General features: G+C 42.1%; 1 protein-coding gene across 7 annotated transcripts in view; it reads right to left on the reverse strand.

Moving 5' to 3' along the window:
* Nucleotides 1–26,614, reverse strand: part of ZNF644 (zinc finger protein 644) — an 82,079-nt gene extending 55,465 nt beyond the window's left edge. For 5 of the 7 annotated variants that reach the window (XM_065675347.1, XM_065675355.1, XM_065675352.1 and 2 more), the window contains exons 1-2: nt 26,450–26,614; nt 23,655–23,802 (exon numbers count right to left, since the gene is read on the reverse strand). The gene's annotated coding sequence lies outside the window, so the exon portion shown is untranslated. The remainder of the gene's footprint in view (nt 1–23,654; nt 23,803–26,449) is intronic. The other 2 variants (XM_065675361.1, XM_065675362.1) reach the window with 2 other exon arrangements.
* Nucleotides 26,615–27,881: the final 1,267 nt, after the last annotated feature.

A 27,881-nucleotide genomic window follows, 5' to 3' on the forward strand; every position in this document is an offset into this window, starting at 1 on the left:
TACAAGTGCCAACTTCAACATTTAAGCAGGAAAATAACAATTGCACAATGGCAAGACTGGGAACAGACAAATAAACACTGGGTCCTCAGAAAAGGGGATGGGAATCAGAGTATGTAACAAATTGAACATTCATCAACAATGTCACACCATTGTGGAAAAAAGCTGCAGTAAAGGAGAGATGTGTAATCAGAGCTATTGTATCTAGGACATATGGAGAAGTTCTTCTCTTACTTAATACTGGTAAAGCCTCATCTGTAAGATTCTGTTTGGGCTCTGCATTTCAAGAAAAATTGCTTTCATAAAAGTCCAACAGAAGGGAATACAAGGAAGGGGGAAAAAATAACAATGTTTTTAAAAGACATGACCCTAATTGAGAATAGGAATGCTTGAGATTTTTTAGTCCACAGAAGACAAGACTATGGGGAAAGTAAGACCTTGTTCTCAAAGCACTGCAGATGGGGCAAAAATTAACTGAAAGAAATTTAGGTTAGACATACGGAAAAGTTTTTGTATGATACGGATAAGTGGATGGGGTATATCCTCTAGAGGGTTCTGGAAATATCATTAATGTATTTTTAAGACTAAGTTAAATATCCCTAAGAAATGTTTAGAAGCATTTGCTCTGCTGTGAGGTAACGGAGACAGAGCAGGTAATCACTGTTTCCAGTGTCATTTCCATAACTGCAGTTACTATCCAGATAGCTGTTCTGATCCTGGTTTTTCCTGATAGACATAAATCCCAGAGACATTTAAACATTTCATGTGTTTGTGTGATCTTGGGCACAGGTGTAGATATCTCCTTTGGGAGTCCCTGTCATGATACATTCTGTATGGCTGTATGGCAACGTATGTCACATACTCAGCTAATTTGTTAACTTACAAACTTTATATTGCACTATAAATTCCACATTGAAAAATAATGTCTTTGTTAGTTTGAATCACAGCTTTTGCTCTTCGTTTCTTGGTTGGTTTATTTTCATGGTACCAGATACTAATTTTCCCCAGAATCCATGAAATATTTGGGTTTCTCTGGAGAGCTTTCTAGTTAGGAAAAGGTGGTGTGAGTGGTTTATGTAATGCGACTGAGACCCACCAAACTCATCTCATTAGAGATGACTAAAAGGCCATTAAATAGGCCAATTTTTAATCTCCACTGAGTTAGACTGAATTCAAACTGATAGCCCATAGGCAAAAGGCTATGAATTTCATTAACAGTACCCTAACACACTCAATCCCCTAATGAGTGCTAATGTTATTCTTCCGAGAATTAAGCTTGTTTTCTGAAAAGATACATTTATAAAATCAAGTTCTGGTATTTTGGAGCACATATGGACAGTTTTGCACTGCACTTAATTAAACACAAGAAACATTATCACTTCGTGCAATGCACAGATTTCTTCTAAGGTTTTTGGTCATACGTGTTCCATGCTAGCCAAAATACAAACAATAGAAACATGAAAAAGCAAATATTAACTCTACCCCTATACTTCTTCCTGAATATCATGTATTTTACTATACCAAATAATTTTAAGGCTTGTCACACTTACATATATTTTGTCCCCGAGAAGATTATTTTTATACAACAACAATTCTTCCTTCAATTCTGCAATTAACAGTTGAAGGAAACCACCAAATTCTATAAAAGCATTACCTTACAGAAGAAGATGCAGTGTTTTATTATATTTCACATCTATTTGTAAACAGGTAAGAAAGTAAAATGCTCAGCATAAAGAAATACGAACTTTAGTTCTAATGCTGCCAAATCTCACAGTCTTATTAAAAGTTTAAAGATACCTTAGTTTAATCCCTCACCTTACTAGTTGAGCTAAAAGGCCCAGTTCCATAATCAGTAGTAGACTCCAAAAATGCTTATGATCCACAGAGTGTGTGGATCCAAAGAAAAATCCACATTTGGTGTGAATTCATGGAGCACATAGCTGCAGTGTTACATCAAAATGACAGCGTGGTAAAAGATTACGTCTAGTGGTGTCAGAACTTGTTTTGATTCCTAACTCCACCAGTTTTGCCATTTAGGCTTATAATATGTGAAAGGTAGTAGACAATCTTAAAGGCTGCATGTTGGATTAGGAAGACTTGAGAAATACATACAAAATGACATAAAATTGGAGTGCATGAAATAGAAGATTGTGAAAGAAAGTGTGTGACCAGTAAAGGACCATACAACATGAGTTCTGAAAATGAAGCCAGATACTGCTCAGCTGGCTTTTTGTTTCCAGGAATTCTGGCTGTGTCCTGTATTCTACCAATGTCCTGTCTCCACCATTGCAGACAAGGCCTAATAATGATTAAAACAGCATTTGAAAACCTCTTGAGAAAATGTTGGTACCTAGTTCCTCTTGGTCTTCAACATGGTTATAAAAACCTTAAACCCAGGCAGGCTCTTTCATGTTGGCAGCAAAATACGATTAACTGAAACCCATTTAGAAACGGTTTCTTCATATAAACATTTTTGTAGCTGAAGCTGCAGAGGGAGAGTTGAAGCAGGTCTAAGCTGAAGCATTTGGAATGAAAGATGATTGCAAATGCCTCCTTGTAACACACACAGCAAAATCCCAAATGCCTGGAGGGAAGAACTTTTTAATGATAATTTCTTACATTTATATAGCACCTTTTATTCCCTAGGACCCCAATCACTTCATTAGCTCTATGCTAAAAGCTTCACCACGGAAATACAGCGTGATTTTCTGAACGTTTCATTTCCAGGTGACACATTTCTTTCAGTAACAAAATATTCTGCTTATCCCATACATAGCAACTCAAACACCAACATATAAAAAATTAAATTGTATAGTTCTGAGCTGTAGAACAATTTAAGCCTGTATGATTGTCATGTAATGGATACATTGCATTTATCCCATCCGTTTCCCCTCTCCATTTATTACTTTGATCTCATCTTTTTATAGTAGCCTTTGGTAGAAAATTGTATCTTCCATAACATTTTCAAAATTGAAATGCTCCTTGATATCTGAATTTCAGACAAAAATGGGGTTTATAGGAAAAAGTAGCATTTTTTTCTTAAATCCACTATCAGAAATTGAGAAAGCAGAGGAGTTTTTGAGTACACAAGACATAATGCTTTCTTTTTCCAGCTAAGATGGTTGTTTGAATAAAATGTCTTGCCTTTACCTATAAAGTTCATCTTGTCTTTGCCCTCAGACTCTCATAACTACAAAAACAACTGTCCATAAACATGATGTGAAAGGTATCTGTGTGGTGTTGTTCAACTTGACACAGGGTTTTTATTTCCATCCTACAGAGATATTTTGGTTTCTTGGCCTTTCCTACAAAGATATAGTACTCATTTCACCAGTTTCAACATATTTAGGAACTCAGTGCACTGTCTGTTTCAACAAACAGTAACTAACGTTATTTCCATTTAAATTTTAGAAGATCTTGAGGTCCTTTCCAACCCTAACTATTCTATGATTCTATGATTCTATAATAGTGGAATGAATTGGAGCACCTTGATTTATTTCAACACTAAAAATCTAAAAGAAGAAAAATTACTTTTCTTAACTCTTTGTTGTTTGCGCTCTTGATTCATGTTTTTTGGCTTGCTTGTTTCGGAGGCTCTTTTGAAATACAGTTGTCAGTGATAATTAAAGAGGATTCTCCACTGTTGTCTATTTTTCAGGCAAAACAAAAGTGTATTTTATGTATAATATGAATTTAGTCTCTGCCACAAATCAAGATATTCCAGTCATCTTTGTCACTATCAATGAAACTGTTAAAATTGCCAGTAAAACAGTAAGATGACAGTAAGAATATAGATAAAATTAAATCCATTAGCCATTAAAACCTATGGCTGTTTTAACAGTGAACCCAAGGTAAGGTTGAGCCCCCAGATAAAATACTTTGCAACAGAAGGATATTCAGAAGGTCTCCCTGGCTATATATTGCCACTTGACCCTGTGATTTGCCTTTAGAACTGTTACACTGTTACAAGTGCTTTAAATCTTCCAGCTAGGACAATTTCCCACCTTGCATGACGAAGACAACTGTTTTCCCATTGCTAGGCTTCTGCCCACGGGCACCAGGAAGAAAACACCCATGTTTGTTGCTTAGTCCTGCTCCCCTTGGCCAGGCCTGCACCAGCAGTTACAACACAGCTTTTGTCAGGAGGAAGCAGCTTCTTACCCAGCCTCCCACAGTTGTCCCCTGTTTGCGGTCTCACCACTAAGGAGTGTTATTGTCATCTGCCACGGAGCAGAGAGGAGCAGCTGTTCGGGCAGCACTATCCGCCTGGCACATGAGTCTCCATTCTTAGCTGCTCCTCAGGTAACCACCATAATAAATCTTATCAATTAACAAATACTGGATTGATTAATTGTCAGTAGTAATTAATTAACCTTGCTCTTTATGCTTGTATTTTATCTTGCATTAGTCCAATTCATCCCACAATAAAAAGATGATAGTTAAGCCTACATCTTTGTTCCCTTCAGGAGGATCTGACATCTGTCTTCTCATGTCTGTATTACCGAGCCCAAGTCTCACAGAATTCAAAGATAAGTAAGCAGATTAGTATAGGAAAACACCACCATATATTATAGCACTGACCTTCTTAAGAACAATGTATTGCCTTGGATGGTTGCCATTTGCATCATGCACAGGAAGTATTAATATACGAAAATATGCTATGAGCAACAAAACCATAACAAATTTCTTCCTTAGTTTGCTGATGAATTGTAATTCAGTGGAAGATGAAGAAATCTGTAGCAATAACCTGGCCTTCAGCAGATGATGGAAAGGACCTAGATACAACAGACATAAATTATCATAGCTCTGCTTAACCCAGACTGATGATTCAGTTCACATTATAGTGCCAAAATAACAGAGAGAAGACTGAGATAGTAATTTTAAGTTCCCTGTTTCAGGTATCACCCTTGTAACCTTAGTGTATCCCTGTAGAGGACAGGGCATGGAAAAGCCTAGCTATGACTATCAACCACATGCCTGTCCTGTGCTGGCAAAGTGTTACTGATGAGCAGGAAATGGCACTAGACTTGTAGAGTGCCATGTTCTGGTCTCCTAGTTGTGTCACACCCTGCTTGTCCCTACACCCACCTCTGTGACTAGCGTTAAGCTCACACCCACATCTACAGCACATATTAGAGACCTGAGCAATGTTAATGCAGGGAATTGGTGACAATAATCCTTTCGGGTATACTCCATCTTGGAATTTGTGACTTCTCCATATCCCAGGGAGGGACTCAGGTAGCATAACATGGGGAAAGTCACCTTCCTCAACTGAACACCATTTCAACATCCTCACAAAAAGTAAAATATTTTAGTAGCCAACTCCCACCACTTCTGTGTTTCAAAGTCATCTGGCCAGATAGAAGTCAGGACAAAGGTCCAAGTGAAGACATCTTCACCAAAAACCTTTGCAATAAAAAGCAAATGCACTTGAACAGCATCTCTCAGTTGTCAATATCATTGCCATTGTATCAGTATAAGTACATAACTACATACCAGGCAGGATTTCTAACAGCCTTCCCTTCCCCAGAACCACTTACTGTTCTGCCTGGTAGGCAATTGCTACCTCAGCAGTTATAAGTTCATTAAGTCAGATGGACATACATCCCCTTGTCCTATACTTGACACAAACAATTATGTAAATCTTTATCAATGTTTGTTTGTAAAGCACCAGAGGTTTGTTTACAGGAAAATATAATAATATTTTAAAAAGAAGCAAAGAAAGCAAAAGAGCACTTTATTACTATTTATGTAGAAGTACTGAGGAGCTTGTGTTTAGGTAAGATCACAGCAGCAGAAAGTCTGTTTGATATGCCATACCTTCTGTTTGTTTCTTAATTGTAAAGAGTTTGGGTTTGATCAAGACAATTAATTATGAATATAGCTGAGTTTTCTCACATCAGAGATAAAGCTTAAAAAACTACAAAAGCTTTTTTTAGAGTATATTGTACTGTATAGATAAGTATGTATCTTCAGGGCATGCAAATAGACATCTTTGTAATTGAATCCTGAAAACAAGGTGAAAAAAACCTGTATAAAACCATGACAGCTTTATGAAGTCTTCAAGTTAATATGCAATGTTGAGAAGTTATTTGTCAGATTCTGTGGTTGTACAGAATCACTGTATGGCAAGTTGACAAAAATTAAAAGAGTAAGTTACAACCTGGGGTTACTACAATGTGACTTCTGTTACCCAGTAACATTCCTCTTTACAACCTCCCTCCTGGTCCCTCTCTATGCCAGAGGAGAAGCATCTCCTAGGCCACATCCATTACCACTGAGCTGCCAAAAAGTATCTTCAGTGCAATGATCAAAGCTGTATTAAAACTTTTGCTACTCTCTTGTTTATCCAGTATTTCCAGATCATATCCTGCCTAAACTCTCAGCTGAATTATTTTGAACAGCAGTTCATTTGCTATTACCCCATTCAGGAAATACTGTCTTAGGTTTGGGATTTGCAGGCAGATCTTGTATTATAACACTACTGCTTTTACTGCGAAGCTCAGAGGAACATAAAGTGTCTCATTACAAACTCAGTGAAATAGCTGCAAAGACTTTAATGAGCTTTCAACCAGGCTCAAAGAAAGAAAATTCTAGCACTAATTTTCCTAGTAATAGAAATCTACATATTTAAAATAACTGTAAGATGGTTATTTCAGTATCCTGAAATGCATGCTGAGTAGAGGGTTCTCAGACAAAAGAAAGAATGAAGAAACTTAGAACAATTGTAATGTTCACTTCTAAAACTTGTCCCAGTTTCATAGCCCTTGGCTCTGGTTTCCAACAATGCATTCATAGGTCACTGTGTGGAAATGGACTCAGGTAAGGCTTTAGAAGTGTATTTATAGTTACACCATGGACATAATTCATAAAGTAAAAATGGGGTATCTGTAAGAGCAGAAATAGTTGGCAGAGTAGTTTCATTTGGGGAATTTCAGCAAAAGAAGCAGTATCTGAACAGTCTCAGGAAGCACACCAGTCTATCTACTAATATATCAGATGTATCTAATTCCATTCCGAGCATATTAAAATTCCTTTTTCAGAAGTTATGTGTGAATTGTCATTCAAATATACCTCTGGCTTTGAATTACTATGTTTATATTCTGCTTTAAAACAGCAGAATGGCTGTTACTTACTCTGTGCAAAAGAGAATCCTGATTCTGAATCTTGACAGGAGCCAGATAATGGTGGTTTAATGTTTCATGTAGATGTCTTAATCAGCAAGTCATTTAACCCAATCAATGTAAGACTGAGAGTACTTTTAAAAGTAATCCACTTATGAATAGCAATAACCATGTTTTGTCACATTTATCAATTATGCTTTCTAAAAGAGGAGGGTGTCATCCCATTTGTGATAGTACATTAAAAAGCATGGCTTTCACAATGACTGTTAAAATAGCACATGCTGTGGGTAACAGTGCTTACTGTGATTCAAGGTAACAGGTACTCACTAAGTATGAATTGTATACTATCACTTCCATCATTCATGTGTTACAGTTTATCAAGGTAGCTGCACAGGGCTGCCCCTACATACTATTTGGTCTCCAGGTCTCTTGGACACATCTGCATGGCAAAGCAAATGAGACACATTTACCGCCCAACATCAGCAGAATACCATGTGAAGCCTTTCTAGTCCTCACGCGACACCAGCACATTTGTACCACATATAACCCACAACCTACACACCCCTACGTACCCGACCTCACTGGTCACCACCCTTTTGATCATGCTGCAGCAGACTGTTGAACCTTTCCCTGGAAACAGCCAGCACCTCTGTGCTCTCACAGTCCATTCTGAGACGACCCACTCAGGCCTTCACTTCAGAACAGACTCTGTAGCGCTCTCCTTTTGCTTTCCAGACAATATGGAGAATGGGGTCACTCTTCCTTCTGGGAAGCAAGGTGGCTGATCCTCCTGATTAACAGAAGCAAGAAAGGCTTGGCTTGTATCTGTGGCCTCCCAAGTGTGGAGGACTACTGTGATAAGCCCAAACTGTTTACAGATGGCATCCCAGGGCCAGGTGGAGGGATTGGGCTGGGAGGCGATGAGGGTATGTCACTGTAAACCAGAGGGCAGCATGGCCAGATGGTGCTGAACAGGTCTGGGCAGGTATGGCACACATACAGGTGCAGAGTTGTGGTGCAAGGGCCAAGCCATATGGCTTTGTTGGACAAGTACAGGGGTGGTCCAAGGAAAGGAGTGGAGATGGTCCAGACTATAAGTGGGGGCTGGGAGGCATAGAGAAGGTTTCAGAGGAGTTTCCCTGCAGCATCCCAGCTGGAGCACTCCTGAGGAGCCCCAGAGCGCTTATGATGCTCAGGCAGTAGAGCCCGAATGGTAGCACAGGAGCACTTCCACTGGACAGAAGGACAAAGCTAGCTGGCCTACCTACATTTGGCAGTTCTTTCGTTCTGAGCAGAATGAGGATATTTTACTTGCAGGAAGGGGAGGCTCACTGAACAAATGCCATTTCCCAAATGGAGCAGTAAAACTGATGCCCACTGCTTATTTGGAAATGCAGTGTAACTACCTGCGCACCTAGAAGGGAAAATAAGTTTATATAAAATGAAGTGAACTGCAATGCATCCTGACCATGGAATAGTTTCTCTCAAAGGTTATATGATTCCAAAAATATGCCTTTGAGGCAGAGAATGAAATATCAAGTCCTGTATACAATTTAATGTAGAAATTACAACTATTTTTATTTAAATACTGGGCTGAGATTGAGAAGAGACTGTGGAAATAGGAACTATCATGAAACAGCCTGTAGAAGAATCCAAAATTTCTCCTTATTTCTGATTTAACTTCAGTGGAACTGTAAGTGTAACAGTGCTTGGTCCAGACTTGATCATTCTCTTCTAGAGCCTGGGAGACTTGCAGAAGGAGAGCCTGTGCTTTACATTCTGCTTTATGGTAATGGTAATACTATTGTGATTTTTATCTTACAGATATTTAAAAGCACTCACTAGAAGTTCCTGCAGCTGTTTGGTCACATAATAACAGACAGATTCTGATTTCTCATGCATGCACTCAGCATGGTATATCAGAAAAAAGGCCCCAAACCTGCTCCTGCATTCTAGTAAGTGTGTGTGTCATTTTGTAGGAGATCAGAATCCTGTCCAAATTCCACAAAGTCTAATAGGACAACAGTTGCCAAATGACAAAAGCTATCAGAAGAAACAGAGTAAAAAGGCACATCTTTGTTTCTGACCTTCACAACTTCAGTATTGGCAAGAGAAATGTCAAGGTTTCCAAAATAAAGCCAGTTAACCACTGTAACTGCTATTAAATATAAACAAGGACATAAAAATAGAGATGTTGGAAGCCAGGATACGAACATTTAAAACAGTAGCTATGTATACAATTCCAGTTTTGTTACCATCGCCTGCTCCCGGGGCTGTGCAGTGCCACTGGCTGCATCTGTGCTGGGAATAGAGGCATAGACCTTTATATGGGGCCTGTAGCATCTAACCAGCAATGGGGAATCCCATGCAGCCATGCTGTGCTGTGCTGTGCTGTGCTGTGCTGGGAGGAGAAAAGAGGCTGCAGAGAGAGGCAGCTTCTTCCCCTTTACTCTAGTGCAGGACATGCATTACACAAGGAAGCAGCAAGAGTAACTTCACTGTCCTCCTCCCCAGTAACTCTCCTCAATCTTAGTAAAGGCAAGCAAAATAAATTCATGACAGCAGCTAGTTGTTGTAAAGGCTCTGCCACAGTGGCAGACACATGCACTGGCATCCTAAACTGGGTAAAATCACTTGGAAAATAATATAAAGTGAGACCTTAATGTGCATTAGTTAAGTGTGTTAAAAGTATAACTGTTTTCTTGCACAGATACAGCTGTTGAGTAAATGCACTGCACACCATTGATCATCCAGATGACATGGTAAATGAAGATGGCATATTCCTAAGTAAGAATTATAGTCTTGTCTGTACACAAAAACTGCATCCATTTGATTTAATCAGTAAAGAAATGGATGCAACACAGCCAATGTGTAGACAAAATGCAGGGGGTAAAATGACACTGTATGCGTCTATGCAGGACCTACAATTTTAGCAGCCTTCTTTTCTGCAGGTACAATGCTGACATTTTTTGCCTGAGCACAGATATAATGATCCAGATTCTGGATGTGAGGAAGAAGAGTAGTAAGACAGCGATCCACAACCATGATCCATGCTGGTCTTTCAGGGAACTGCTAAAAGAAGCCAAACAGGATTGTCCATCTGCAGAACTGCACTGAACTGTGATCCGAAACATGGCCATTATTGGACTATTCCTTGTGCTTCAGTTATACCCTAAAATAATTAATTGATGTCATTAAACTACTGTGGCATTGAACACATATTGCACTTAAACATAATTAATGTTGACAATTAATTATTTCAGGTTTTATGACAATACCTCTTGTGATAAATATTTCTGAAGATCAGATACAGGAAGGAGAAGTCTGCACACTAGAAACTGCCACAAAACTGAAGACTTGTCAAACCAAAATGAGCTATAAAAACAATAATATTCAGGCATTGTCACTCTCATTAAACACCTAATGATGCCACAGGCATATTAGTGGGGAAATGCTCATGAGGCTCATGACGAATTAGAAGGGAAAAAAGCAAATAAACCCCCTGCCCCTAAAACCGCTTGCCAAGCTGTTTGTACATTCTGCCGCAGGCAGTTGCTTGGAAAAGATGGAGACATGAATGGAGACAGTCAGTGACTATTAGATGCTGATGATGGTGAGGGCAAGCAGAACTGATGCTAGAGATTAAGGGCTGCTTTTTGCTTTCAGTTATGTCTTGCCTGTCTCAACATTTCATAGTATTTAAATGAATCTGTTGCATAAGGCATTTCTCCTGTCTATGCTGCTCAGCAGCCATATTCTCCTCTCCGGTATGGATTGTCTTGGGAAACTTGCCAAGCTGTGACAGAGCAGTGCATAAAAAGAAATCATGCTCATAAGCTGGGGGTGGGGAGAGATGCAGGTGAACAGATTCAGTGCAGCAACAGACATACAACCTCCTGGCTCAAAACCTCAGCGTTAAAATGAAATGGCAGCCAAAATACATAGTGTGTAGGGCTGCTGGAGACCCCAGATCATCCTATTCATTTGCTCCAGGGAGGGTGTGAGCACAGTGCAGTAGAATTGCTCAACACTGCACTGGCTGCTGCTCTAAGAGATTGAAGAACAAACAAGTATTTCCTCTAAAGATGCCAGAAAAGCCCCATCCAGTTTTGGAGCCCATTCTTGCCAGATGCTGAATACTTCCTTTACACTTAGGAAGGATCTGGACCTTTTAATTAAAGACAGTGGGAAACGAGGGTGGACCCAGCTTCTTGTAGGAATAAGCTATTACCTGCCTGCCAGGACCTGTCTGAAAGGTCTGGCATTTCCTATAGAATCCAGGGAACGTACTCACTGTTGTTAATATTCATTAATTTATTTATTAATAGCCAAGCTCCCAGGCAGTTGTTGGCTTTTCATCTCTAGACCTCAAAGCGCTCTACAAAGGAGATCATTATCAACAAAGGAACAGAGACATCTACATTTGGGCTTTGGCCCAACGTAAAGAGCATCTCAGATCACCTGTAAAGCAGCTTTGCCAGTTGAGCTTTACTCTGGCCCCCTCCCCTGGAAACAATCTCCAACTCTTAAATGACTGAGGGTAGGAGGAGGGATTTTCAGCTGAAGTTCAGTAACACAAACATCTACAGGGGATTAGGCAATCCTGCACAATGCTGTGCCTGGCTGGAAGATGTGGAGGTCAAGGAGACTCTCAGCTAGAAGTCTATGACACTGGAGTAACTTTCAGGCATCTCCAGATTAGACCAGGATACCTTACTACCCAGTGCTGCTGTGGATTACAACACTGAGCAGTTTCAATTGCCCCATCCCTGAAGACAAGATTTACTGTCCTTTCTCCATCTTCAGTTGTTGCAGTAAAAGACAGGTGAAGAAATGTGCTTGGGCTGCTAATTTTCTTTTGCATTTTTGCCCTGCACACAGACTGGGATTTTCCATCTTAATGACCTGCAGCTGAAACAGATGTTTTGCTTTAGTGTTTTAAAGCACTTCACAAAACTTAACACTAATTTATTCTTTTGCAGTGCTGGGAAAAAAAAAAGAAAGATGTTTGATTTTGTTACTCACATAACAGAACAATGTGAAAAATGGAAACAGATGTTTCTCATTTAAGCATGAATAAGAAGGAAGTGAAAGAAAAAAGATGATGTAGTAGACATAGATTAAGAGAAATATGATGGCTTGGTTAAGTCAAGACAATTTCTTATGGATCTCCAGTCAGTCCTGAAAGATCTAACAACTTGGTTCCCTGATTCAGCAAGCACATGGAAGTGCTTAACTCCAGCTGTGGAGATTGTCTCACACGCTTCATTTATAGTATTTTTTAAAGCTGTATAGCTAAATGAATGCTTTACAGTTAGGAGCTGAGGGATCAGTGGCACTGTTCCTGTAGACAGTAAAGCACTGATTGTTTTCACAATGTACAGACATCTAAATTTAAATATCAGAGTAGAAATAAAGTCAAACTGAAAATACATTGTTTCCTGAAACATGAAGAAGGGCTTTGATATTACTGCAGCACACAGCAAGCACTGCAAGACCCAGAAACAGCAACCTGGGACCCACTGAGAGCCTTGGCTCCCCCGACAGGGTGCAGCACTGGCAGGGGCGACCTGCTCTGCTTTGGCAGTTGCCTCTCACCCTCTCCTTGTCCCTGCAGAAGTAATGGTCCAACCTCAGCTGCAGGGCCTTTTCCAGTAAAAAACTTTCAGACCATCAGGCTCAAACAAGACTGTTCCCCTTCTTCCCTCCCTCCTGAGTAAAGCCAGGAGACATGTCCCTGCCCCAGAGCCACCCTCCACAGCTCCCACAGGCCTCCAAGGTGCTGTAGGGTTCACCTCTGTGGAAGACAGTACAGCACTACCCTGCCAATTCTTGCATCCCAGAGAGAGCTGCAGAGGGCTTCCCTACTACAGGAGAATCCTCCTGGCAATTCTATCTCACCAAGCACCTGCTCAGACAGTTTTCACTCTTTGTTACTCCTGAGAAAATTAACCTTACCAGCATATTCTGCCCTTTCCAAGGCAAGCTAGCCCCAACTGGCAGAAGTATAGCTACTCCTGATGTTCCTAACAAGGAGGAAAGGCAAAGGGTATGTTCCAATTCCCCATGGATTACAGCACTGTTAAAAAAAAAATCCAAAAATAAAGCAGACCAACAAATCCCTTTGTTTCCAGGCTGTACTAATCTATTAGGAACCACTGGGCAGAAATACAGTATAAAATTCCTTTTGTAGCGGAATTCTTAGGAGGAAAAATTAAAAACAAAGCTTCAAATCCTCTTGTCTGAGTTTTAAGGACAATACTTCAGTTGCAGGAAACTGTCACTTTCCACTCAGAACCTGTAATATGACAATAATGTTTCTGAAATTGTCACTGCTTTCAGCACACTTGCTGAGAAGAGATTTGGCCCTGTATGCAGTCCACAGGCTGCGCATGCAGAATTCATAATCTCCTTAACATTACTATATGCAAATGCTCCCAGGATGCAAAGAGAGATTTGTATTTCACATTAATATTTTATGGGAATTTTGTGTGTACATGATAAATGAATAAATGGAGGGACAAAAGGGGACACGGAGAACATGTGCATCGTGTGTGAGAACTGCATTAATTCTTAAATGTTTGCAACAGCCACAAAATGGTTAAGGAACAAAAAGATTTATTATTGTAATTACATAGGAGAGAATAAGAGAAGAAAAATGAGAGATCAAGGGAGCAGTTTCATGTTACAGTTTCTCCAGCTGCAGAGCTGGTTTAAGAGGTTCTCCAGACCCTCCTGCCCCCATCCTTTCCACCCTGGCTGCAGATTACCATCCCTTTAATTCTGCCAATTCAACCATTTGCATGTTCAAGATTTAAGCCAGCTCTTAATTACAACATGGAATCACACCCTTAATCTACCTGGTCTCTCTTTCATTTTCAGATGCTATATAATGAGGGGGCAATTTCACATAAAATCTCAGCACTAACACAGTGCTGTGGATATGAAAGAAAAGAGGCACATCAAGCAGACTGAGAACAGGTCTCAGAATCTGGGGTTTAAAAGGAGTTATTTGGACAGAACCATCACTGGTTTCCAACTGTTTCAAGCTTCTGGGTCACTCCCTTCCTCACCTTTCCAGTTGCCCTTATTCTATTGAAGTTTTATTGCTACTCTGGAACAACATGAAGCTCTCTCATGCTTTAACTATAAGAAATGTAATATTGTATTTGTCCAAAAACCTACATGAGTAAAAGAAGATCCCTGAGGGGATATTATTAACTGCCTGCTACTTATCATCGATGGTTATTCTCTGAGACAACTCTTCTGTTTAATCTTTATGCTCTCGACAATAACCCTTCTCTCTTTTTGATCAAGTGTTTAATTTTCTTGAAAGATTTTCTCTGACTTTAGTTATTATTGAAGGGGATTTTAATTTTACCCCAACTCTTTAATGGCTAAATCTTGCATATCCACTATCTCAAATATGGGTATTTCAGTTACTCTAAGTAAATAGTTCAAGGATTTGGCCTTGATAGGTAGCTGGAAAATTTCAAATCAAAACAAAATTGAAATTGCAGTTTCTTTTCCACTTCAGAATAGAGTTCTTAGTCTCCCTGAGTGACCTGTCAGTGCATTGGAATAAGAAATGGATACTGCTAGACTGCTACAGAGCATACTCCCATGTCAGCGAGTTTCATCAGCATGAGTGGCAGCCCTGCATGGGAAATCTGTTAGCTGGTTATTTCATCTGCAGCTGATCAAAGATAAGATAAAAAAGACAAACAAAGGGAAGTGGTGATGTAGAATGTATTCTTACTTTCCTAGTCTCCACAGGCAATATTATTGCTAAGTTTCCTCTAATTGTTTATAGTAGAATTTTAAAGCATAAGAAGAGAGAAAAAAAATAAGAGAAAAAAAACAGTAGAGGTTCAGCAGAGAGTAAAGCCCAGAAACCCTTGAAACCTGCTTGAAACCCTTCTTACAAGCATCCTCACTCCTTCCCTATTGTCACTGCATCTCCACAGCCCCATGGAAGTCCAGATGATGGGTAAATATCTAATAATACAATAGTTACATTTAGGGCAGTTCATATTTCAGGGAAAGATTGCAACATAGGACTGAGTGTTTTTTTGGGGAGGCTTGTTTTGTTTTGTCATACTGGGCACTCCTGTTTCCAATGACCTTGTTGTCCATGATAATTACAACAGTTTACAATAGCCTCCTGTTCCTTTGAGCCAATATGTTATTAGACTGGGCCCATGGTTTTGCAGTTCCAGTCTGTCTTCCCAATATTGGTTTATTGTCTTTGCTTGTCTGATCTGAATGTGTGTGAGTGGAAGCAGAGAGCCTCAGGCTGCTCCTTCCCATGCAGCCACCCTGTGTTCCTGGTTCCCAGGTTCAACATGGGAGCTCAGCGTATCCTTCTTACAGCCTCAAGTAAGACACTTGTTCACTCATTTTCCTTGCCCCTTTTTCACAATAACCTATCTTCAAAGCTATTCTCCCTTCTAGCATGGACTTTCTCACAGGATGCAGAGAGGTACCAGGAGCTGCATAGGACACAGCTGCTCCATGACCAGGAATGAAGATGAGGAAAAGGCTTGAGTGAGAGTAAGCAGGGCCAAATGCCTATCAATAGACACTAGAATATGCAGATCTAAATCTATACATCTGAGCCTTAAGTTTCCCCATCTGTAAAAACAATGTTGAAATACTTTCTCAAGAAAGGTACTAGGGTTTAACTAGTTCAATAGATTAATGGACACTTACAGAACACCAGATGTCAGAAAAACCTTTTTCCTAAATCAACATGGTTTTGACTATTTCAGTTGATGACAGAAATTTATTTTACAAACAGCTACAACACAGCTACAACTATAAACGGTGGCTAATAATGTCAAGATGGTCCCCTTAAGATTAATCTAATATTACAAAGTCTTTCAGAGTGAGTATTTATTTCCCCTGTTGCAGTCCTGTTGAGGCAGTTGGACTCAGCAGACCCATTTGCTTTCTCAGCATTTGACACCAGAGTACACAACAGTACAGGTGGAAAGAACACAGCAAGAGTGAGATGTAATCACCAAAGAAACGGAGCAAGAGACTTAAAAAGAGCATGGTTCTCACAGCAGGTCAGCTGAACTGGCAGCTGTGCGTTTCTGGACTAGTACCAAGTGTCCACTACCACCTTGCAACAGCCTTTTAGCTTTAGATTTTATCCCCTTTGAAATACATAAGCATTTTCCTAATAGTAGCACTGCTTTTCAGAAAGTACTGCTTCAGCCCCAGCACATAACAAACTTTCTCCACTACCTCAGTTTTCTGATCTCCAAGGCTCAAAACAAGAGATGTGTGGAGAACCTTTGTGTGCTGCCTTCACACTTGCATTCAAATCTTCCCTGCTTAATGAGCCATGGGCGGTTGCTCTAAAACAGAAGACATTAACCGTTCAGAAAAAATAAACCCCTGCAGATTAATCACCTGGCTTCTTCATGGGCCCAAGTCCAATCACCAGACAGTTTGAAAGCAGAATATCTCCATATACACTGCCTGACCAATAAGCATATTGGCTGACTGCTACGCCTGGCTTTGACAAGTATGTAGAATACGAGTCTTTTTTGTTGTTTATTTCAAATGAATACCAGAGGTCTCCAAATATCACTATATTCACAGAAAAGAACAACTGCACAGCCATTACATGATGCTCGCAGCATCCCCCCCTTTTCCAGGCCAGTGAAATACTATCTATTTCATGCTTCTTGATTTTTAAAGTGAATATTTTATTGCTTTCTGAACAGCACCTAACTGCTAGGTATTACTTCTGAGTCTGCCATGCAGCTATGCTTGCAAAGACAAGGATCTCAATTCACCTTGAGAGCTACAGTTTGCTAGAGGCTGGCCAACAATGGTATTCCTGCTCCTTGGCAAACCTCTGGTAGCTTTTTTGTTACACAGCCTGACCACTCGATTTTAGTACAGGAGGGATAGTACGAAAAAGAAACAGGATTAAGTGTGGCCAAAAGGATCACAAATCCATCAAAAGCTATCCTGGGTTCAGCTGTAACAGCTAATTTTCTCCTCAGTAGCTGGTGCAGTGCTGTGTTTTGGATTTAGCCAGAGAACAATGCTGATAACACACCAATCTTTTAGTTGTTGCTCAGTAGTGATTATCCTGATCAAGGACTTTTCAGTCTCAATGCTCTGCAAGTGAGGAAGAGCACAAGAAGCCAGGAGGAAGCAGAGACAGGACACCTGACCCAAACTAGCCAAAGGGGTATTCCATACCACTGTTACAGCTGAGCCCAGGACAAGGCCTTGCCAAACCTTGAAAAGAACACTGGCAGGCCACAGTGCTTAATCTTCTGGAAACACAGAGGAAGAGAACAGCCAAACAACCAGATGTAGTGTCAGCATGATTTCCCCCATCCCACAGCAAAGTAAGCTCAAAAAAACCAACTGGGATATGGCATTAAACACATAAACAGACCTGAACTGGTCCAATTTATGTAATGGCAATACCAGTCCTTCACTGCAACCCACCTCTTCACCCCTGCCCACCCCAGCTCTCTATGATTCAGGAGACTTTTTGAACAGAGTGATTCTAGTATAACATGAAGGAAATACCAGCTCTACCTTTTGATCACTTCTTACTCATCTCCTTTCTCTTGTTAGGTCAAATTTCAGTCCCACTGAACTCCTGATTTAGCCTATTAGCAGGAAACAGTGAACCCCCATCCTCATTTCTTCACTCCACATATCTAATAGCTTGCTTCCCATGTTCCCATTTTTACAGCCCTTAGAGGCTTCAGGAGTGCACTGCTTTGATTACCTTTACCTTATCCTTCCTACAGGTCATAGAGGTCAGTGGCATACCTGGAATAAACTGGGACTGTGATTTCAACCATCAGTCATGCTTCAGCTGGAAGGCAAAGTCCTGTCAGCAGGGAGATTGAAGTGCTGCAGAGCAAAGCAGAGGACAGTAGTATCTTTGATGGCAACTGTGTGCTTCAGCTCCTGCTTGCTAACAGGTATCCATGGGCACCGTTGTTCCCCTGACTCTCTTTCCCTTTGATCATGTTGTGTTGCTATTGGAGCGTTTCAGTAAACTGGGCCCAGAGCAGGGTGTATGTGCCCCTGTGAATACATACCACAGGCTAGATCCTTCACAGATTAGAAGTCAAAAAAAAGTTGTGGTGGTTTCCTGAGCTGAGGATTTGGCCCTGTATTAATATTCCTCTGCCACCAAGGAGGGCCTCATCAGGCAAGATGCTGAGCAGCTTTTGATTAAGACCAGTGTGAATGAATGGAGCACACACAGCACCACACACTCCCCAGGAACAGTCTTTTGCAAAGAATCGCCTGGATGCTACAGAATGAGCCACATAAGGGGACCTCATAAACACAATGGCATTCCAAACTGGACATCTTTGTAAACCACCAGCCTCTGCTGGGGTCACAAACCCTGGGTTTGGGCACATTAATTCATTACTTCTTCAAATAGGCAAAAAAAAAACCTGCTGAAAGTGATGCAAACATGTTCACTTTATGACGATGTATAAAGACTCTGCTTGGAGTCTCCTGAACAAGCCTTCCTTTTCCTTTAGTGGCATGCAAACAGTGCACACTACATGCATTAAATGGGATTCAAGTCACTTTTTTCATTGCTACTAGAGCAGGTACTGCTGGAGATAAAAGCAACTGTCTCAGAAGAGCAGGTATGACATCTGGTACATAGCACCAAAAATAAATCTTTAACTTCCTCTCATACCTGCCAAACCTGCTTGAAGGAAATAAACCTGGGAAACATTACAAATACACACTTCTCTCTGATTTCAAAGGAAGAACTGACCTATTTTTTCTTTGCCCGTTTTAAACATTTCCTATGACAAGATCAGTTTGCAAAACAATGGGTTCTGTTTGGAATAACCACAATCATAAAAGAAAATTGCATGCATATGACGAAGGCGAGTGGCCTGATGTTTGCACTGGAGGTAATTCACACTAATACCGCTATTTATAGTGCGGCAGCACCTTAGGGATCCAGTCATGCTCAGCACACCTACTTGGTAAGCACTGTACAAACATGACATCTGATAGTCTCTCCCCTACAGTGCACTCATAGTTATGATTTATGGCAACTGGTTGGTAACACCATATAATTTGGGAGTGGTCCTTTGTTAAATTATTTTCTCTGGTCATGTTTACATAATAAGTATTTTCCATATCCTTTCAATAGCTGACCTGGCTTACAAGACGACTAGAGATTTGTGTATTGGTGAAGATGACCTACTTAAATCAGGAACAATTAAAGACCTAGTTCCTATTTACAAGCTTGACTAAGAAACCACACACACACACACACACACACACACACACACACACACACAAATCAAGTTGAAGCAGCCAGGAATGCTTCTCAGTGCTACAATTCTGGTCATATGGGAGGGTTTGGTGGCAGGGGGAAAAATCAAAAAAGGAAGTGCTTGTGATTCATTATTAGCAATGTAAATAGGACACATTCGGAGGCTGTCACCATCCTGATCACTCATTGGCTTTTATTAGTCCTCATTCTTTATTCTTATTGTCTTTGGTTTTCTGTGCTTGTCATTAAAGTTAGTTATGTTATAAGCATCTGTTTAGCATATTCTATATGAAAATGCAAATAGAGAGGAAAACCAGTAAAATAAATATATGCAGCTTCCCTGTCATGTATATATTTGACTGCAGCACGTCAAATACAAAAGAATTATCACTTTGAAAGTCTGCTCGTTTATTATGTGCGTTACTTTTTTACCAGCAGATGGCAGTTTACCATTATTTTAAATAGGTTCTTTTGTTACTATCAGATGTTTTAAAGTTCTAAGTGGTTGGGGAAAAGCTGTAGAGCTCATTTCAAAGTTAATTTTTAATTCAATTTTCTTCTGCCTCATCCCCTCTAGAAAAAGTAATCAGGACTGCGCTATTTGTTTCAGTTTACTGTTGACCAAAGCTGGACATCTTTCATACAGAGTTAGTTCACGAAGCCTCAAACACCCACTGCTGCTAACCCACCCCTTGAGGCACACTTTACACTCCCCAGTGGCCAGTCTGTGCTTGGGAAGTTGCACACAACATTAACACTAATAGCAGGGGCAACATGAAGGATGTGACTCTGTACAAAGGAGCCAGTGGCTTATTTACTGTTGTGTTGCTTGGGCACTGTCTGAATTCTGGGTAACAAAGAGTTAAAGCAACCATCCTGGCAATGCTGTGGAGGCAGCCAAGGAGGACCACGGGTGCAGGGAGTCTGTGCCAGCAGATGCAGCCTGTAAGGGCGCTTGCAGAAATTCTGCCCCTACCCAAGGCCATGCTTTAACCCAGTCAGAGGCGCAACTGCGAGTCCACCTTCCCTGGCCTAACACTGGGATGACAATGAGAGCTTTCCCAGTGAAAAACTCCAGCAGGGAGCACAAATGAAGTAAGGGATGGGTCTGTTAGCCCAGCTTTAACACTTTGGCATTACCTGACCTGTGCAGCCCTCACGGGCACAGCAGTACCACCCACAGCCTAGGACCAGGCACTCAGAAGAGATGCGTCAAGAGCCTCCCTCTCCAATCACCCTGTGGTGACACTGCTCAGTCTGCATGAGCCCATCTTCCCTTAATGCCCTAACAACTCCCTTCTTTGTGTCAATACCACCATTCACACACCCAATGAAGCAAGGTAGCTGCTCGCAGTTGGATTTGTTCCCTCATCCAACTCCGCCACCCACCATGGCACACAAATGCTCCTCTTGGCAGCACTGGGCACAGATTTTTGCTGGATTAAAACAATCATGTGGCTCCTGCCTTTCCACAGGAGCAGTACCAAAACAGCAACAAAGAGCAGAACTCTGCTCACCCTACACCACAGGCGTGCCAGGTCTACCTTTCACTGTGAGATGGGACCCACACATATCCCTTTCTGCCAACTCTCCAGCCACGGAGCAAAATGGTGGGTTGAAATAGACTGAGAGTGAGAAGGAGGAAAGGGCTTTCCTCACCTGCTCACACACTGGGGGCAGACTGGTTTTGTGGCTGGGCTGGGATTTTGTTCATTTGGGTTTTTGTTTTGCTTACATGGCAAACTGCCTTTTCCCTAGGGCTGCACAGGTCTTTTCAAGTCCCGCAAGTTTTGAATTTGTGTTCCTGGTTTCACACTGAAGTGGCAAACAAGAGATCCAGAGATCATTTTGCATCTGTTAAAGAGCTAAACAAAGCTAAATGTTCCAAAACAATGACCACTGCTACACGCCAGCCTGTGACCTACCTTGGGAATGCAGTGTTTTCTTTTACATGCAGTCCCACTTAGCCTCTTTTTAATGATCTGCAGAGACTGATAAATTCACCAGCGGTATTAAATTAGAAGCTGAAAACAACAGAGAGCAGTTGTGTTATACAAATGGGCAAAGAGAGATGAAAAACACAGGAAGAAAGGAAACGTGACAACATTTGGGAAAAAGAGGAGAGCATTACAGTGTGGGGAGCAACAGGACACGTGTACAACAGCATCAGGTGTGGACTGATCAGGGGAGATCAAAAATGTGCCAAGGGGAACAGTCCAGCAGTAGTAGGGGACAGACTGAGTAACAGGTCATTTCTAATGTTGAAGATCTCCGAAGATGCAGGATGCTGGGTACCCATTGTGGTGAAGGCCCCATGGGCAGAGCTGTGCTTATAAAATAACACTGATTCAGTTCCAACAGCCTTCTGTTGGGTCAAATACCAAACAGAAGAATTTCTGAATCACATAATGATTTTTTAGCTTCTGATAGTTCCCAAACAATCACACAGCCAGAAAATACATGCTGATCAACCTTTCTTCCTTATGTGGGCAACTGCATAAGTAAAGCATATTCCAAGCAAACCTGACACCATCCTATCAACTTTTGTTTCCACCTGAGGAATACTTTAAATAACATTCAAAGCAGGCTTAACATCAGTTATTACTCTGTTTGATTACTGCATTCCTAAGATAATGGATTTCAAAATTGTATTTTCCAGTTGAAGATTAAAGAGCTACTTCTAGGCTTCCTACCTTCTTTAATAAAGTAAGATTCAAACTAGTCTCAAAAGTTGAACATTAATATAAAGGAGATTTGCTGTCATCTTACTAAGCGTTACCAGCAATCATTTAGCATTCCCATTACTCTCCCACCCAAACCTCACCTACTTACATTGAGAAACAAACTGGATTTCTTATACCACACACCCCCTTCATCTTGCAGATACTCAGGGATACCTGCCACTGTAGGACTTCAGGCTTTCCGCTCTGCTTCACTGAGTGAAAGCAGGTTTGTGCCTCCGGGCAGAAAGAGGACAGCTTTTCACGCCTGTGATGCACAGGTACCCCCCCTGACCTTCTGAGCAGGCTGCTCCCCCTCCAGGGAGGCTGCTGCAAGCAGGGGAGAACTCTGCTGGCTCACCTCATGGCCAGTGTGCAAATAGCATGTAGCCATGTTTTATGCAGCGCTATTTACTTGGTATTGGAAACCAACACGCATTCCTTCAGAGTGCAAGGCAGAAGGGAATCTTTTAATTGTCTGGTCATGCACATCAGCAAGCAATGGAAATATATTTGGCCAGCCCTGCATTTCTTGCACGCACATCATCACCTCCATATTGCAAGCACAGAGCCCCAGCACTTGCCTATGACTACAGCATGCATCCCCAGAAACACGGGTAGAGGGACGAGTTGAGACATATCCCTTGGCAGAGTGGGCCATGTCAATCTCACCCTGCAGAGTCAAGAACAGGTTAGCTCCTGGCCCTGCTGCTGGAGAAAACAAAGGGAAAATCCCACATCCCAGTGAAAATCCAGAGCAAAATTATGCTCCACAGCTTTTGTCTGAGAGACAGCATTACTTAGATCAGGTCTAAATGACACACAATAGAGGATGGAGAATCTCTTAATTCCCCCAGAAACCACCCCAAAGGCTAAGCACTCTTAGCATCCTCATAATCTTGCGCAAATCAGTAGCCGGACTCAGCCTAGGTTTGCCGCTCTATGAATGTGCACTACACTGGGAGGAAGGAAGAGTTGCAATCTGAGACTAAAAGCTAGGGTATGCATTTCCTCCCCCTGCCCTCCCCCAGCTTTACACCAAAAGCAGAGCAGCAACCAGGTGACTTAACTGCTGTCAGCACCTTCTATTTTTTCTAAGTTTCCCATAAGGGCACATAGAAACCATAATACTGAAGAACTATGTTACCAGATTTTACACCTCCCTCTGTGACTTGTCATACCAAAATCTTTGCAATTTGAGTGATAAGAAGAAAACGAAGGCTCAAACTCTGCCATTTTACCTCAAATATGCAGCAAATGTGCAATTATAAATTAGTATTTATGAGCTAAGCTCCTCTACTTTAACTTGTTCTACCCCAAAGTATCACTACAGTGTCACTTAGAAGACAGTAAGGGTGGAGGTGAGATCACTATTAAGCGAAACACTGCAGAGTACCATGTGGGAAGCAGAAGCAGACTGGAAACTGACAGTACTGGGCTCTACAGAGACACCAGCCTGCAGGACAGGAACAGAGCAGCCCACCGATAGAAGAGCTTTGAGACATTAAATACCTGGTGGCTGAGAGCTGATGCAGCTGCAGCAACCAAGAAGGATTTGTCTTCATCTGCTGAGCAGGGCTGTGGGCTCCTTCCCGGTGCAGGCGGACGTGGTGGGTCACGTGCAGCTGTGTCCCTGGAGTCCAGCTTCCTGCAGCGTGCTCTGCAGAGGGCAGCAGCTCAGTCAGACAGGAACTGAAGCCAGGAAAAAAACCCTGCCTGTCTCACAAGGCGTCTTACTGTGAGGATGTCCCTGAGCAACACCTCTGCCTTTGCCTCTTGGTTTCTGGGTAGAACCAAGTTCTAGGAATGAGTGTCTCAAACCTGGTACCCCAAAATGGAGTTCCAAATAACTGGATGCTTAAAAATATTGCAGTACAATGTGTTTAACAAAGGTGGAAATGAAACAGAAAGCAGAAATTCATCATCTTATTGTGTGAGTAAAGGAGGCCATGTCCCATCAGAAGCCAACCTGTGATTAAAACCAGGAACAAAACAAGGCCTGAGCACCTGCAGAATAGAGAATACCCTTGAAGCAAACAGCTTCAGCTAGAGACAAATTCCCTTTCACCTCTTAGCAGCTGTAAACATGTGAAGGCCAAACTTAGGCAGGACTGTTGGTTTTGTGGCAAGTTTTCTCTGACTTAAGAACTTGTGGTTTTAGTCCAGCATGTGAGATCTTTGGACAAGTTGCACACTGCTACATATCCTGCAGATCTACCTGGCTGGGATGCGGGACTAATTCTTCAGCCACAACTCATCTACTGTGGCATGCACAATGAATTAAGAATATACTAAGTCAAGTGAGCCCTGTAAATGGCAAGTGTTGCAAGGGTTACTAACAAAAGAAATTGCAGGATATACCGTGTAGCATTTGCAGCCTGCATACTAAAAGTAAGGATCCATACCCAGGAGTGAATTTTGCTCAGCGAAACTCAAAGTTTAAGTAAATGCAAATAGCCTACACTGACACTGTGAAAAATAAACAAAGTATCATTTAATTTAATTTGAGCACCCAAGCAAGTCATTTGCAAGTCTGTTTAATGTTTAGGAAGAAAAAGCCTTAGTTCAGTCCCTACAAATGGTTTTAGTTACTTCTGTGACTTTCCATCTCTTGAGGATAATCTACTCCTAATAAGGACAATTGCTAAGATTTATAACCCCACCGAGGTCTTGTTAAAGATCTAACAAAAATCCTATTTAAATGAAAAGGACAATAGAATCTTTAAAGTCCGTGTAGAGTTTAATTAAAACCTGAAACAGAACCCATGTCTTTATGCACAACAAAAGCAAAACCAGATTTCAAAGCTGTTAAACTACATGTAATTGGCATAAACTATCCATTCAGCCAAAGTAAGTAAAAAAAAAAAAAAAAGTACACTATCATATGAAAATTGGAGTCTATAAATAACAAAACTGAATACATGTGCATAGCACCGTATTTTTGCACGCATCTTTTAATTTCCTTAATTTGCTGGGTATATCTAAGAACAAATACGAGACACACTGTTAAGCTGAACAAATCCAAACGGGACAAAAAAAAAAAGACTGACTGAAATCAATGCATTTGCATGCACCAGCATTTAAAAACGTTTCATAACGTTCCCAAAGAGAGCATGTAAACTGCTGCAGCCTCACTGCAAAACTGCTGTAATCTGTGTTCCTGTGTAGTCATTATTCATACACGGGAGTATTCAGTTCCTACAGTCGTTTTTCATGCATGAATAGTTTAAAACCCAGAATCACTGACATAAATACGGGGGGGGGGGGGGGGGGGTGCGGGAGGGGGCTCCCCTTTCTAAAGTTAACGTCTTATGAACTCTGTCGAGGTGCTGACACAGCTCTACTGTAGAGGGAAATGGCTGGTTACAGCCCCCGTACAGCCGCAACCAAGCCTTCACCAGGCTAAGAGTCACCACGAGCCACTCGCCCTCAGCTGTGGAACCAACTCCATCAAGGTCAGGACAGCACAGAGCAGAGCAAAGCAAAGCCTTACTATGTCTCCCTTTCCCCCACCAGCATGCAACTGGGGCCACACACGCAGGGAAGGGAGGTCAGCCCAAGAGCTGCTTTGGGCGTGCAGTTTCCTTCTCAGGAGATGAACGAAATCCCATAACCTATTTCTGCATTAATTAAAGGGTGAAAAGGCACTTCTCCTGTTTTCCACATGATAAAGGATGATCAGCTGGCTGAGGGCAGGCAGACACAAGAGATGGGCTCTGTGCAGAGAGGGCACACAAAGGCACACACCAAGATGGCTTCGTGCAGCAGCAGCTGGAAAAGAGGGTGACAGAATGGCGGCCCTCCCCTCCTGGCCGGCACAATGACAATGCAAAACAGCCATTAGGGAACTCCAGCTCTGAGGTGGGCCACCTCATCTGGACATATCCCCTGAGCACGGTATGTTAACCATCCCCCTGAAGCACATTAGTCCCTCGCTTAATGATTTAATCAATTTTGTTAGAATACATTTCAAACCCACATTACATAGCCAGCCATTCTATTACTTAAGGCTTTCCCCCTTTTAAAAATCACACCTTTTGCTGGTGCTGTGGTAAAAAGTTGGCAACTTGGCTTTTAAATTGCATTTTTGTGCGAGCTTTTAATACCTAGGGCCACCTCTTTCCAGTTCATAAAAACCTGCCCCAGGCCAGCTGCGTGCCCAGGAGCGGGTCCCTCAGAGGGCCCTGCGCCCAGTGGCTGTGGCGAGCTTCCCACCCAGAGCTCTGCCGCCTCGTCCTGCTGTGACCTGACAGCCAGAACCACCATGGTTCGGTTACACCACCAGCTTTGCTCAGCCTCCAACTCACCTGGCACCCGGTGCTACTACCACCGAGGCGGGGGGCCTGGGAACACGCGAGCGCCATACCCCACACAGCCCGCCCAGGGTCGGCCACCCGCTGACAGGCAGCGGGCAAGATGGCGGCCGCCCCGCGCCCCGCCCGCCAGGCCGGGCCCGCCCGTCTCCATGGCGACGGCGGCGCTGGATGGGGGGCTGAAGGAGACGAGCAGCGGCCTTGCCTCAGTCGAGTGGCCTCCGCCGGTGCCTGCCTGCCTGCCGCGGGCCACGCTGGCAGCAGCGGGTGTGCGGGCAGGGGCCGCGCAGCACCGCCCCAGTCAGCGGTGGCTCGTTTCCGCGCAGTGTGCCGCAGGCCGGCCAGTGTAATCACTGCATTTAACCCTTAACCAAGGAGGAGCAACGTCCAGTATGAGGCCTGTGTGAAAGACACGTTAAAACACACAGTGTGCGGTGCATCCTGGGGGTTGTATTCCTCAGTGACCCTTTTAAAACGTTCTGGAAGCTCCTGTCGGGAGTGTGTGGGAAGGCACAGCTGTTCACAGATGTTAGCCGGTACTTGGAATTACATTTTGAATTCCGCTTGGTGGCAAAGGGATCATTGCCCGTTCCATTCACATAGCAACTGGACATGTCAATCTAATGCCGTTCTTGTTTTCAAGAGAGACAAACCCCAGCCCAGTTTCAAGGCAGTGTGGAGGGCTGTGAAGCTGGGAGCATCTTGGAGCATCCCAACCACTTTCAAACTCCTCCAAAGCTAACAAGCAGAATACATCGTGGTGGATTATTGCTAAGCTACAAATAACAAATACAACTGAAAACACATTAACAGCTGCCAATGGCAATTCCAAGTAGGATTTAGGATCTCTGTTTTACTGATGTTATGTAGTTCACTTGCCATATACATGCAGCTATTTTCCAGTTCGAAATGTAACTGTAGAAGATAATGCATTAGTCTGCTCTGCACACACACACTTCTTTCTAGCAGTAACCGCATGGGCAGGAGGTAAGACACAAGCTTCTCAACAGGAGATGTGGGGTGGTGGTTACTCATGCATTTGTTTTAGCTAATTTCACACAACCACCCTATAGAACAACTGGGTTGTCACAACAGCTGGGTGGCAAAGGTCAGGAGACAGCCTGCATGCTTAACACAGAATCACACTCAGTGAGTACCTTCATCACAGGTCTCCACAAGCATGTTTCAGTCATACTGACTTCCAAAAAAGTCTGACCAGGCAGCACTACCTTGTCTAGCCATGTGAAACATAGCATCTGTGTAAAAGTTATCCATAGGAGAGACAGGGCAAAGTATAGGCAATGAAGGTGAGGCTTCATGTAAGCAACGGGTGGTTCCTAAAGCTGGGCCTCTGAAAATGAAAATACTTTGACCTGTTCTTTTTCCTCCTTTTTTAAAGTTACAAGATGAACTGAGTTAAAGTCTT

This window comes from Lathamus discolor, chromosome 3 (assembly GCF_037157495.1).
Source record: "Lathamus discolor isolate bLatDis1 chromosome 3, bLatDis1.hap1, whole genome shotgun sequence".
In the NCBI taxonomy this organism is placed as follows: Eukaryota; Metazoa; Chordata; class Aves; order Psittaciformes; family Psittacidae; genus Lathamus; species Lathamus discolor.